The sequence below is a fragment of the Physeter macrocephalus genome, chromosome 5 (genome assembly GCF_002837175.3).
Source record: "Physeter macrocephalus isolate SW-GA chromosome 5, ASM283717v5, whole genome shotgun sequence".
NCBI classification, from domain to species: domain Eukaryota; kingdom Metazoa; phylum Chordata; class Mammalia; order Artiodactyla; family Physeteridae; genus Physeter; species Physeter macrocephalus.
In genome coordinates, this window is record NC_041218.1 from 51617732 (window position 1) to 51632502 (window position 14771).

A 14771-nucleotide genomic window follows, 5' to 3' on the forward strand; every position below is an offset into this window, starting at 1 on the left:
GGAAGCATGTTAAGTGTCCATCAACAGATGAATGGATAAAGAAGATGTGGCACATATATACGATGGAATATTAGCCGTAAAAAGAAACAAAACTGAGTTATTTGTAGTGAGGTGAATGGACCTGGAGTCTGTCATACAGAGTGAAATAAGTCAGAAAGAGAAAAACAAACACCGTATGCTAAGACATATATATGGAAACTACAAAAAAAAAAAAAAAAAAAAAAAAAAGATGGTTCTGAAGAACCTAGGGGCAGGACAGGAATAAAGACGCAGACATACAGAATGGACTTGAGGACACAGGGAGGGGGAAGGGTAAGCTAGGATGAAGTTAGAGAGTGGCATGGACATATATACACTACCAAATGTAAAACAGACAGCTAGTGGGAAGCAGCCTCATAGCACAGGGAGATCAGCTCGGTGCTTTGTGACCACCTAGAGGTGTGGGATAGGGAGGGTGGGAGGGAGATGCAAGAGGTAGGAGTTATGTGGATATATGTATACGTATAGCTGATTCACTTTGTTATACAGCAGAAACTAACCATTGTAAAGCAATTATACTCCAATAAAGATGTTAAAAAAAAAAAGATTCAACTAGATGTTGGAGCAGGGAGGATGATGTTTGAAACTCAAGGGATTTTGGGGGCATGTCCCAGTATTTCTTTGCCCAATAATCCCTGACAATGGGGAACTGAGGCAACCCAGTAAAGGTGAGGTTATCAAGTTTTCAGATCATCTAGGCTGAAGGTTTGGTAATCCCATCAGATAAAGAACCTCTCCAAGGGGGTTGCTTGCAGAGGATAGCGGAACATGGAAAGGGTGGTGGAAACGGCAGCTGTGATTGCCAAGCTGGGCTTCCTGACCTACTACAAGAAGTGGGGATTGAGGTTTGGATTCTCTATTCTACATCTATCTGTATATATCCCCAAATCTGAGAAGTAAAGAAGCATTGGCCTTTAATAGTACAATGAATGGTGGCATTGCCAACCCAAGTCCCATAGAAGAGTAGTACTGGGGGGTGGAGTGGCATGTAAAACATACCTGGGTGGGCATGGGCTCATTTTCTTGAATCTCCTCAACAGCTTGAATGTCTGGCATGTCTGCTGCCCCAAATGCACACATCTCCCAAGAAAAATATTGATTCTTATTCTTGTATAACTGAACCTCTTAAGAAGAGCAGGAGACGCAAGAGGGAGGAGATATGGGGATATATATATATGTATAGCTGATTCACTTTGTTATAAAGCAGAAACTAACACACCATTGTATAGCAATTAAACTCCAATAGATGTTTAAAAAAACAAACAAAAAATCCAAAAACAACAATAAAAAAAGAAGAGCAGAAACATTTCCTGGACTGTAATCTGATAGATACCCTATCTCTATGGGTTTCCTAAGTCATGTTGCTTGGTTCTTTCCTTTGTATCCCTTTGTCCACACATTCTTCCTCCCCTTTGGGTCTTTGGTGGCCACTCCCTAAATTTTCAAAAGAAAATTTGAAGATGATTATTTAAATAAGGCTTGCTATATTTTTAGCCAAGAGTTCTTCCTCTCCTGCTAGTTCTTCCTTATAACAGTTTAAAAATCCATTCTCCAAATTGCACAAGAGATCACAGAACCTACAGAGAATATCAGTGTGGATGCATAATGTAAATACATTTTTCAACTATGTGGATAAAATGTTTTGTATAAAGAGGAAGATAAAGAATTAAGAGTGAAAAGGGAGATGGGGTTATAAAGGCAGTGAAGTGAAAAGAGACGGAAGAAATCCATGGTTACAACTAGTAGAGATCATTATTCCTTAGATCCACTTCCTTGACAGATATTTAAATGCTTTCCATTTCTGACTTCATGGGAAGGGCTGAGTTTCCTGGGGCATCATCACACTACTGTTCTGGTGTTTCCAGCAGCATGGTCAGGTCAAGGATAGCCATTCAGGAAGCCACCTGATGGTTCTAATTTAAAGTGCTCAAGACTAGCTCTCCCATGCTGCCCAGGATTCTTCACCATACTTGGCCTCACTGCCTGAAATTCCATGATAGGAAATTACCCTTTGGTAATATCAGCATCCTGTTTTATAAGAGCTGGATTGCAGTGAAGTCTCACAGCTGCCTATGCCTTCCCTCCTAGGGTAAGGTGAGACCCAATGCTAGAAGAGTGGAAAAGTTGGGGGTAATTTGGAGTATGATCACTTCTTGCCAGGCCATGTCAGGACTGGGCCCATTGTGGACTGTGTCAAAGCATGAAAGCCCTGGGTGGAAGGCAGGGCTACTCAAGAGACAGAGGTCTCTGCACTTCTAATAGGACTGAGCCCCACCAGCTCTGGGCAGATGTTCTGGACTGGAGGGTTTAGGGCATGGACCATCTTCTCAGTGATGTGAGACAGAGTTTGATTAGCTTTTGAATGAGCTAATTAAATAAAATAAATAAACCAAGAAACTAGTAAAATGCCAAAAAGCTGAGGATACTGAAATCTAGTATCACAAGATTTTCCCAGTATGACAAACACTGTTATTTCATAGAAGAAAAGACATTTCTTGATCTTTCCTCTTGCCCTTGATAAAAGTAAAAGAGCAAGAGCCTATAATCATTGAATAGTTGACATTTCTTCCCAAGAAAGAACATTCACAAATTTATAATCTCTCTCTCTCTCTCTCTCTCTCTCTCTCACACACACACACACACGCACACATATTATATCACTTCCCTTATTTTTCTGGGTCCATAAAAGCTTTATTATCAACTGGCATTTGGAAACAACTGACTTAGAACACACAGTTATCACTTAGAATTTCTGAATATATCCCATGATATGATGTATAAGTATGTCAGAATTATGCATATGAAATATATCTCATATATAATACTTAGGTACTATCTCCCAGGAGTTTCCTTAGTAAAATCACTATTGCCTCTTAATATGGTAATACTACAAAATGTGTTATTATAAGTCACCAAAGAAAATCATGGTTCATTATTTAATCCTAACTCATTCATAATATTTGATTCACAATATTCTGATGCTGCTTCAATACTGTAGGGAAGTCAGGTTCAGTTGAAACTGAGTAAGGGAACAAAGGCAGCTGCAAATCTCATTCCATCTGGGCTCACTGTGAAACCCTGGAATAGGGAAAGCTAGTCCCATGCTAGGCGATAGGCCAGTGCAGGCTGTGTCGGCCCCCATCTTTTGGTAAGGAGGGTTTCAGGCCCAGGGCCTATTCTTCTGTGGCTGAGCAGGGGCTGAAAGAGACTGCCTTTTCCAACAGCTGGCTATATTTTGGGGAGTGGCAGAAATGAAGTTGAGAAAGTCAGGAGGGGCAGGATCATAGAAGGCCTTATGTTGCAAAGTAACGTTTTGGGGCATTATTCTGTAAGCAAAGGGGCAGTTCAAAGAAGCCTTAGAACAGAGGAACAGCATGGTTAAATGGGGACTCTCAAGCAAAACTACCTGGGTTTGAATCCTAGCTCTGCTGCTTAGTACTGTGTGACCTTGGACAAGTTACTTAACCTCTCTGTGCCTCAGTTTCCTCATATGAAATGAGGATAATAGCAACAAGTCCTAGTGTATGAATTTTTTATGAGGATTAAATGGGATAAAATGTAAAGTACTTAGAAAAGTGCTTGCCCCCCTGTAACAATGTTGTTTTATTGGAAGGAATTTAAGGACAGGATAACATGATATGACTAGCTCTTTGACAAGCCATTTCATGTTCTGAGCCTCAGTTTCTTCCTTTACAAATGAAAAGATTAAGTCAGATGCGCTAAGTCCTCCCCACTGCTCTGTTATTCTCTGCCTGTAGTTGCAATGCAGTGACAGATTTGCATTTGAACTTTAAAATGGGCCTCAGTCCTTACCCCCACCCATTTGAAAGCAGGAGACAGACAGCCTAAATGGAACCAAAGCTCTTTAAGCAAAAAAGCTCACCTGACTGTCAAGTGTAATCCAGAGAACTCTCCTGAGAAGCCATCTTCCAATTCTCAGGATAACAAAAAAGGCAAAGCTGTCTGATAGCTTTTGAATTTACACAAACCAGGTCTCCTCCCACTCCTCTTTTTGAGCATCTCTAGCCAAATGAATTCTCAATGTCAGCAGAATTTTACATATGTTATGTAAAAGCACATCACTGGAACACAGAGAAAAGACATAAAAAATGCAAATTGAGCATCCATCTTCGCCCTGGCCAGATGAAGTGTGGGCTACAATCAGCTAGCCGAGGCCTGACACGTGGTCACTGTTGCAATATTATCTATGGGAGGTGTCCAGTTAGACCAGCACATTTGCAAGGTAGAAATATAGTGTTTGATAAAAGGGAGGGACAAAGAAAAATTGTGAGGGACTATGAAACAGGTAGGAAGAGAGGTAAACGGAGACTCAGAGAGTGTGACAGAGAGAAGAGGTGCTCACAGGAGCAGGGCCAGCATCGGCTCTGAGCAAGGACAGAAAATGGGAGTGCCACCCTCTGAGTCCTCACCATGGCGTCTTGATCAAGCTGTTGATTCTCTTTGAGCCTAAATTACAAAGGACTGTGAATTATACATGGAAAATTGCCTGGGCCCATCCCTTAGCAGATGGGAAAACCATGGTGGCAAATGAAGTTAGCAGGCTGCCTCGTGGAAAAAGTTTCTGTGCCTTTCCTCCTTGATGCTTTGAGAGTCTGCATGGGGTATAAATGCCAGGACCATCATCGGGAGGTTTTCCCATCATGCACAAAACAACCATTAAAAAAACCCAAGAACAACAACCCTCTTCCCTTTTGGAGACTTAAGAGACAAATTTCCTTTTCCAGGAGATTACCAACTGGTTTCAATTCTTGGAGGCTTGGGTTGGAGTAAGTATGAGATGAGACCCTGGGCACCCTGGGCTACACTGTCACCTCAGGAGGGTTTGATAATGGGCACAGAAGGAACAGCGGAAAGGAGCAGAAAATCAGTCATCCCAGGAGTGAAGCCTGCTCTGTTCCTCCAGGGGGCCACACTGGCCAGAACTAGTGGTTTCTGTTGAAACAGCAGCTAATCCTGGTTGCTTGGAGGGTTCCAAGTGAGGGATGGAGCTCTGGGACCTCCAAGCAGCCAGCACAGCAAAAACTCAGAGAGAAAAGCACTCACCAAACAGCCATAGGAAGGCAGACAGGGAGCTCTATGAAATCACCCTCCCCTGATTAGCCAGCTCCTGGGAAGCCAGCTAGGGTTTCTACAAGCCTAGACTTTTGGACTTTTGGAAAGCATTTCACTAGACTTGTATCCTAGGGGGAGTCATAACCCAGCAGACAGATACTCAGAATCACAGTAATCATTATAACAACTACAATAATGATGATAATAATATTAGCCACAATCATAAATGCAAGCATAATAAAAGCAAATACTTATTTAATGCTTACTCTGTGCCACCACTGTGTGAAGCACTTTACATGCATTTTTCTCATTTAATCCTCAAACAAGGCTTTGAGGTAGATACTATGATTAGCTTCATTTTAGAGGTGATGAAACTATGGTGTAGAGAAAAGAAATGCCTTGTAAAGGTCATGGTGGTAGATTGATTGTCAAAGTTGTCACAATTCTTCACTCTTCCCAGCGTCCACACTCTGCAGCATGACTTTGCAGCTTTTGGCTGGTCTCCTGTCTTGCTTTTGTCCAACAGAATGAGGCTTTGCTGATAGTGTCTCAGTTCTGAGCCTAGACCTCAGAACTCTGGCCAGGCTGTTGGAACTTGGAACTCTGCCAAGCTGTTGAATGAACAAGCCCAGACTAGCCTGCTGGAGGATGAGGGACCACATGGAGCAGAAAGAGATAAGCTATCCCAACTGAGACCATCCTAGACCAGCCAGCCTCCTGCAGACACTTGAAAGGGTCCAAATGTGCTCAAATCAGCCTGGCCCGGATGAGCAGAACCACCAAGCTGATCTGTTGACCAGTATGCAATAATAAATGGTGATTTTTTTTTTTTTTTTTTTTTTTTTTTGCAGTATGCAGGTCTCTCACTGCTGTGGCCTCTCCCGTTGCGGAGCACAGGCTCCGGACGCGCAGGTTCAGCGGCCATGGCTCACGGGCTCAGCCGCTCCGCAGCATGTGGGATCTTCCCGGACCAGGGCACGAACCCTTGTCCCCTGCATATGGGCTTTTTTAAAGGATTAAATAAGATAGCGTATAAAGCACTTACTGCTATGCCCGGCATTTAATTAATATTACCTATTATTATTAAGCATCAAGTATAGAGATTTTCTTGGTTTGCCCAGCAATATCTCCTTGGCGTTAGATATTTGAGTTAATGTCCTAAGTCAGAGATTAGTTGCTTAATGCCAAACTCTTCACTCCAGTGCTGAGTTTACATTATATCAATACTTTATGAGCCTGTTGGGAAGGAAATGATGCTTTTCCCACCCAAAACATATCATCCCTAGAAATGTTCCAGTTGATGGCCATGAAGCCGAAAAGCAATAGTAATGAAAATAATATCAGGCTCTAAAAGGAGGGACAAACTAAAGAGAATTCTAAACTCATGCCTGCCAAGTTTTTCCTTATTTGGAAGTAGCTCATATGAAATTCTAGAACCCTCTGCAGGTCACTCAGAGTCTGTCCATTAGCTTTCCTATTTGCTGTCTTCTTGTCTACTTACATCAACTCTTCTTAATATTTAAGAACTTTTCAGGAAATTCAGTTTTAAAAAGACAGCAAAGGAGCTTGGAATTGGCAAAAGCTTCACATTTCAGAAGTGATACTAATCTAAAGAAACACACTATTATCTTAGTAATTTCCAATTTTTCCTGGAAGCATTTTACTGCAGAGACCACTGCCAGCTATTAAATAGGGGAGACTCATTTTGGTTGCCAGAATTAGCTGAAATTAAGATCCTTTGACATCTTCTTACAGAAAAAAGTCAGTTTCAGTACAAACAATTTGGAATTTAATAGATTGTGACAGGTTATAAAATTCTATGCATTTGAAAGAAAAGCTTTGTTGGTGGAATAATGTGTTCCTAATTTACACATAATAGGCCCATGAAGCTATGACTAGAAGGACATTAAAGTAATGAGGAAATTCCAGTTATAGACACTTTCTGTAGAGATCTTAAAGATTATGTTTAGGGCGGTCATTTCCCACATACCTTAGGTAGCTAAAGCCAGAATGAAGGTGGCCAGGACAAAGAAAGGAGACTGGAAGGGGAATGGGCTTCGGTTTAGAGGGTAAGAAAAGCCTTTTTGGGATAGCTGCTCAACCCAGAAATGGAGGATTTTTTTTTTTTTTTTTTGCGGTACGCGGGCCTCTCACTATTGTGACCTCTCCCGTTGCAGAGCACAGGCTCCGGACGCGCAGGCTCAGGGGCCATGGCTCACGTGCCCAGCCACTCCGCGGCACGTGGGATCCTCCCGGACCGGGGCACGAACCCGCGTCCCCTGCATCGGCAGGTGGACCCTCAACCACTGCGCCACCAGGGAAGTCCCCAGAAATGGAGGACTTTATTAACCTAAATAAATGCTGAATCTACTGAATACCCACCCAGGGCCTAGCACTGGATGCCTGTCCATAAATGGGGAAGAATCACCAATCATGGGAGAAATAAGAAATGCAGTGTGATTTTTGTGGATCAAACTTTTCCCCAATAAAAAAGAATTCTACTTTGCTTTGATTCTTTGTCCCCATAGTTGTCCAATCAAGACCCACTTTTCCATCCTACTCATGATGAACTCAATGCAAAATGGATCTATTGAATGCTTTCCTTATTTAAAAAGTCTCAGTGCTGCTATATTATTTAAAATGTATACTAAATGGCACAGAAAATCTGGAGTGTGTCATTTGATATGACTTTGGGTAGCTGTTCTCATACCACACATTGACACAGAGATGGGGAAGTGGCTGGTGCAAAACAGCAGAACGTGCTCGTAATGAGAGGCACATGCTTCGTTTTGTTACAAATTAGTAGTTTCCTGCCCTTTTTTTGAGATCAGTTCCTCAGGTAAAGTTGATATAAGCTAGAAACCTTCTTTCTGACTAGAAAATGGTTGGAGTCTTGTTCTGTTATTGCTTCTGCTATTGTTTCTATTTTGGGTGCTGCATCCATTATATTATATAGGTGGTCAACAAATACTGACCACCCAGGTGTTAGAAGATCTGGCAATTTTGTTATTTCTTTAAAACTTTCTCCAATACAAACTTCATGGCTCTCTTCTCTCTGTCTTTCAAAAAAAAATTTTTTGGAGTGTGCTTTATATGCCAGGTGTATTCTAAGCCCTGGAGAATGAGATCTCTGGGTTCATAGAACTTCCGTTCTGGGAGGACAGGTAGGGCGGTAGGAGATAGTCAATTCAGAAAACAAGATAATTCTTCTTTGTGCCTCATTTTCTCATGTGTCATGTTTCAGCTCTAGTGCTCTTTGGTCTGTTAGGGTCTCATCTACCAGAGAGGCCTTTTTTAGCCTTGGTCTTAACTACGGAGTATGGGGTGGGGGGGGGAGAGAGAGACAGAGAGACAGAGACACAGAGAGGAAATTGGCAAAGAAAGTTGGTAGATGTCACCCCTCACCTAGAACCCTGCCATTGGGCCAGTTTGAGAAGATGATGGTTTTGCAGTTTAAAGATCATCATGTAACCACAGAAGAATAGAAAAAATCCAAACAAAACAAAGAAATGCTTATGCCAGCAGCTTTGTTCCCCCAAAGCCCATCACTTCCTGACCCATTCAAGAGACATGATATTTAGCTACAAGATACTATTTCCTTCTTCATCCTCCATAATGAAGAGTGTCTTTGTGATACTAAATAGCTGGGCAGTCAGGTCAATTCAGCCAGAGAAAACAAACCCAACAAGTTGTTTAGCATCAAATAGAAAGATAATTTTTTTAACCTTTCAGCTGGTTTGTTATCTTGGGGTGTTCTGGAATCCATTTGTCTGTAACTCAAATTTCCTTCAAGAAAGACTATGAAAGGATTTTTTTTCTTCATCCCTCTGTGGTCATTGTGCATTAACCAAGAATAAAGTTTCCACAAATAAGATCAAGAGCCATGGTGGCGCCATCTATTTAGAATATACCTGTTTTTTCATTGTGCTCAGTAGAGGTTCTTACTATAATAACATGAGAATTTCCTTGTTACAGGAGAACTAGAATCCAGGTCTTTGCTGTTCTCAGCATCCTGAGGGCTTGAAAACTTCAACTTCATTCAAAGGGAAGTCATATTCTTCTGAAAGAATTTTGGACATAAATTTGGGTTGTTGAGTAATGAAGGGTTGAAGTTACTTCAATGATCTTTAACATGAAGAAACAGCCCTTGGGGCTTCCCTGGTGGCACAGTGGTTGAGAGTCCACCTGCCGATGCAGGGGACGCGGGTTCGTGCCCCGGTCCAGGAGGATCCCACATGCCGCAGAGCGGCTGGGCCCGAGAGCCATGGCCGCTGAGCCTGCGCGTCTGGAGCCTGTGCTCTGCAACAGGAGAGGCCAAAAAAAAAAGAAACAGCCCTGGTTTGTGGTTGAAAGATAAGCTATTGTCACTGCTTGGACTAAACTCCCAATAGATTGAAATTTAGCCTCCGGACGGGTCTGTGATTTCTTCCAGAGTAGGCCCACGCACCAGATAATCGTATTAATTTCCTTGTAGAACCTCTCACAAGGAATTTTAGTTTTGGAAAGAATCTTAATAGTCATTTAGTTTTATCTTCATCCCTCCCAAATCTAACGTTTGTGTCTCTTAAAGAACCAAATGTAGTTACAAATAAATCACCAGTTCTTGATTCATGAAAATGGCATAGCACGGATGTATGCAGTGAGAAACATATAGAGAATCCATGAAGGAACAAAAAGATGCAAAAAAAACTGCAAGTAGCCAACTGCATATCAGCAAGCCATGCTGTGGGAGGTATATACCAAAACTGGCTGACTCTATCCATGGCTTCACCATAACCATTAGGAGACTAAAAGCACCTTTTTAAAAAAATAGAAGTTCCCAGCCAAGCACATAGATGTTACTTGCTGCCATTTTTCTTTAACCCTTATTTCTTAAAAGTGCCTATACTATTCAGGCAGTCGCTGAAATCTACACTTCAAAGTCATTATTTTCAAAATAACAGTATTTCCTTGTGCATATGTATTTTGAGCATACATGAATTTGTTTAATACTTAACACACACCTAGGATCTACTAGATACTTAGAAGCAATCAAAGTGAAATGCTTCAGATGGCTTCCCATCTAATAAGGAATATAAGAAGTCTGAAAGGAATTTTGCCAATAGTTTCCAAAAGTAGTACAAATGTACATACCCTTTGACCCTGCAATTCTACTTCTAAGAATTCATCCTAAAAACACAGATTATAATAACAAAAATGGGAAGTAATCCAAATGCCCAATACTAGGCTTTAAGGGAGTTATGCATTAGCTTGCTCTAACAAACAATACCACATCACAGTGGCTTAATACAATAAAAAATTAATTTTTCTCTCATGGTACAGTCAGAGGTTGTTGCCTAGTGGCTTTTCGTATAGTGATTTAGGGATCCTGGCTCCTCTGTCTTATACTGCAACTATCTTTCAGAACCTCTAAAAGAGGGGTAGACCCCTGCATTCATCCAACAGGTGAATGGAGAGAGAGAGAGAAAGAGAAAGAGCACAAAGAGGGATGCCTGGATTTGCTATGGGTTGGACATGGCTTACATCATTCTGACCACATTCTATTGGTCAGAATGGTCATGTGACCACAACTAACTGCAAGGAATGCTGGGAAATGTAATCATCCACTAGGTCCAAGAAGAAAAACAGGATTGGTGAGCTGATCTCTGGCACATTGACAGATTGGCTAAATGAGGTATGGTATATTCATAAATAGGATACTTATGCAACCATTAAAAATGAACCTTTAGAAGAATAATGAAATAGAAAAAACTTATTCTACATTAAATGAAAAAGTCAGTCAACAAAACATTATAATCCTGACTTTGTGAAAAAATGTTTTGTCAAAAAAATGTATATTTATAAAAATAAGATTTAAAAATAAAAATCTTAGAAGTATACATTAGCTTTTCTTTTCTAGTAGTTGTATAAAAAGATTTTCCTTTTTTACCCTGCATTTTTTTACATTTTCCCAACTTTATGCCATGAATATGAGTTACATTTTATAATCAGAACAGTTTTTTAAAATAGCTTTACCTTAGAATAGTGCTCTCCAATAGAAATATAATGAAAATCATACATGCTACTTTAATTAAAAATAAAAAGCATCATGTGAAATTAATTTCAACTTATTTTATTTAACCTCTGTCCAAATATTATCATTTCATATAATCAATAAAAATTAAAATATTAAAAATAAAAAATTAAAATATGTACTTTTTAAAGACTTCCTTTAATTTTTATACAGAGTCTTTGGAATATGGCTGTATCTTACACTACAACAGATTTCAGTTTGGACCAGCCACACTGCAGGTACTCAATAGCCACATGTGGCCAGCAGCTACTGTTTTGGACAGCATAGCCTGAGAGTGTGTGAAAGGATAGACGGCAACAACCTGAGGTAGCTCAGAGGAGGATGCTGTCTCAGGAAAAGCTTCATGAAAGAGGTGGCTTTGGGACTGGGCCTTGACGGGTATTAATAATAATGCCAACAATAACCATAATATTGATAACACCTAACTTTTATTATATGCTTGCTATGCCCATCACTGTGCTCACCACTAGGGATCAGTAGAGAAGAGGAGACAGACTGTCTGAATAGGGAGAACACCAGTGGCAGCAAAAGCAATGACCTGGAGGAAGGTCAATACACTTCAGAGTATCTGGAGGGGAAATTGGAATAATGGTATTGGACTCTTAGGAAAGTAGCAACAGGAAAGACAGGAAAGGCCAGTTGGAGCCAAATTTAGAAGCACCTTAAATGTCAAGGGAGAAAATTCATTTATACCTAATTCAGTAAGAGACAGAGGTGCTATTCCAGCGCTTAACATGTATTAACTTACTGTGAGATAAGTACTAATATTGTCCCCATTTTATAGATGAGGAAACTGAGGCATAGAGAGGTTAGGAAATTTCCCAAGGTTACATAATGTGTAACAATGTTTGGCAGAGCCTGCATTCCAGCCCAAGTACTTCTGGCTCCAAAGTCTACCCCTTAACCACTCACAAAGACCATGAATTTTGGAACCAGAAACCCAGATTTGCAGACCACGCTCTTCACTCCCTTACTGGGACTTGAAGCAGTTGCCTATACTTCTAGGAGTTTCAGCTTCCTCCTCCATAAAAACAGGGCATGTTCTGCCTATCTAAAGCGTCATTAGGTACATGTAAAGACACTAGGATCAGAAAGCACCAATTATACTGTCTAGCACCGAGTAGACGCCAATGAACACTGGTTGTCCTGAAAAATGCCCCAGGGAGCGCTTTCAAGGTTTCAGGTAGTGGAATGGAATTAGACTTATACTTTAAGACGTTTATGCTGGAAATACCCATCTTCCCTCATTATTCTGCTGCATTGGAGCTGGGAGAGATGTGTTTTTCAGATACTGCAGTAGTCCAGATAAGAGATAATGAGCACCAGTGCTGATACAGTGGCAGGGAGAATGCGATTATATGGTCTAATTGTAGGACATTAGAGCCAGAACAAACCCTATGGATAATATAGTCCAAACTATCCTCATTTTACAGAATAAAAGAGTAGATATCCAGACTTCAGTGACTTAGAGCTAGTAAATTTCTTCAGTTTCCTGGTTCACTATTCTTTCCTCAACTCATAGCCAGGGCTGATGTTAGACTTCAACACCAATATTTTCTTTCTTTTTTTTTTTTTTTTTTTGGGGCACGTGGGCTCAGTAGTTGTGACTCGCGGGCTCTAGAGCACAGGCTCAGTAGTTGTGGCGCACGGGCTTAGTTGCTCCGCGGCATGTGGGATCTTCCCGGACCAGGGCTCGAACCCGTGTCCCCTGCATTGGCAGGCGGATTCTTAACCACTGCACCGCCAGAAAAGTCCCAACACCAATATTTTCAACTCAATAAAAATAACAAACATCTCAGTTTTGTCTAAATCATATACTTTCTACTCTTCAGTAGCATCCATGGACATTAATCTCATTTAATCCTGTCAATGGCAACTTCCCAACCCCTAAAGGAAAGTAGACTGGAGTCAGAACAATTTCCACATTACAGATGGGTAAACCGAGGTACAGGGGAAGATGACTCTTATTCCTGGCTCAAATTCTCTCACATTTACTTCTAAATTAGTTTTCTAAGAATTAAAGTTTGTTTTAGCTTTGAAATGTTACCAAGATGTTGATACAGGGGTGGTGTTCATAAAATTTCATGTTGAACAGAATTTCATGGGGACAAAAAGGCTTAGATGCTTTATAATAATTCAGATTTTAAAAGTTACTAATCAAATGATTCACTTGAAATTAGGTCCAAAAGAAGACTATTGTGTGACCAGTGGGAAACTGGATCTTTGTAGTTGTTCTGTTTTAAATATAGTGAATGAAGGTATATTTTGCTTAGAAAATATGTGGAGATGCTATCTCTTTTCATCTCCCATTCAAAGCGAAGAAACCAGATTTCCTGCCTGTGAGGAATGCTAAATTCTACCACAGGAGGGCGCAGGAAATGTCCGATGCTTTTTCAGATAATCGACACTAGGTGGCGCCGCTCTGCTAGTTTTCTTCACGTCTGTTTTTAAATTCTTATTTTTTATTCCTTTGTTTGGAAACAATGTTAATAGGTTAGCTGTAGTCATGTAGTCATGTAAAAAAGCATTTTTATTTTTCTACCCTTTTCTTAATATGTTTGAGTCAGTCATTATGCCTTTATAAAAGTGTAATAAAGAGAGTAGAACTAGTTATTCATCAGTATATTTTCCTTATAGTATATTTTGCTTTTGCAGTAATTTTCTGGACATTCAAATATGAGTCCAAATTAAGTTTTCCATTTTGGTTTGTCATTGTCCCAGATTCTTTAGAGTTGTGTTGGACATTTCATTTTGGTTTGATTTTAAAAGAGACATGATTCTGAATCATATCAGAGCTGCTAAAATGTAACAAAACTCAAAAGCTGAAAAGAAAAATAGGTATCATTACAGGAACTGAAAATGGATTCTCCTACTTGGGTTTGTGTAAAGAGGAATTCGCCAGCATTATTTAGTTAATTAGTTGTGTGTCTGAACCCCTCTTTGGAGTTCAAATTCCTAATTATAAAAATAAGAAAGTTGGGGCTTCCCTGGCAGCACAGTGGTTGAGAGTCCGCCTGCCGATGCAGGGGACACGGGTTCGTGCCCCGGTCCAGGAAGATCCCAAATGCCACGGAGTGGATAGGCCCATGAGCCATGGCCACTGAGCCTGCGCGTCTGGAGCCGCAACGGGAGAGGCCACAACAGTGAGAGGCCCGCGTACCGCAAAAAAAAAATAAAATAAAATAAAAATAAGGAAGTTCCTCCAAATGTCCTCAAAATCCTCTTTCAAATTTGAATAGTTATGATTTTATGAGTATATAAACATAGTTGTGCCCCCTGCTTGCCCCAAATATACATGCATAAGCTACAACTTAAAAAAATCTGAATAATTCTCAGTGGCACAATGCATGCAGTCATAAGCCCTCGCTAGCTTTCCAATCCACGTTACTCTACAGTAGTTCCTGTGAGAATGAAGTCTGAACACGGAAGCATAAGTTGACTGCTCTGGAAGAATCACACCCGTGGAATAAACCTAGTTCAGCATGCTGGAGCTGCCTATCCGGAGACTGAATCCAACTCTGGCTCCATCCCTTACTGGCTGGGAAATGCTAATCCATTAATTAGCAAATAGCTAGACACCATGAAG

At 40.6% G+C, this 14771-nt stretch overlaps 1 long non-coding RNA gene across 3 annotated transcripts in view; it reads left to right on the forward strand.

Annotated features, from left to right (window-relative positions):
• The window catches only part of LOC114486247 (uncharacterized), a 92977-nt gene that overhangs the window by 28341 nt on the left and 49865 nt on the right, over positions 1–14771 (forward strand). The window contains exon 4 of one of the 3 annotated variants that reach the window (XR_003679655.2): positions 7290–7607. The exons of the other annotated variants lie outside the window; for them this stretch is intronic. This is a non-coding gene — a long non-coding RNA (uncharacterized lncRNA). Of the gene's footprint in view, positions 1–7289; positions 7608–14771 lie in introns of those variants that run through there. 3 annotated transcript variants of the gene reach the window in all.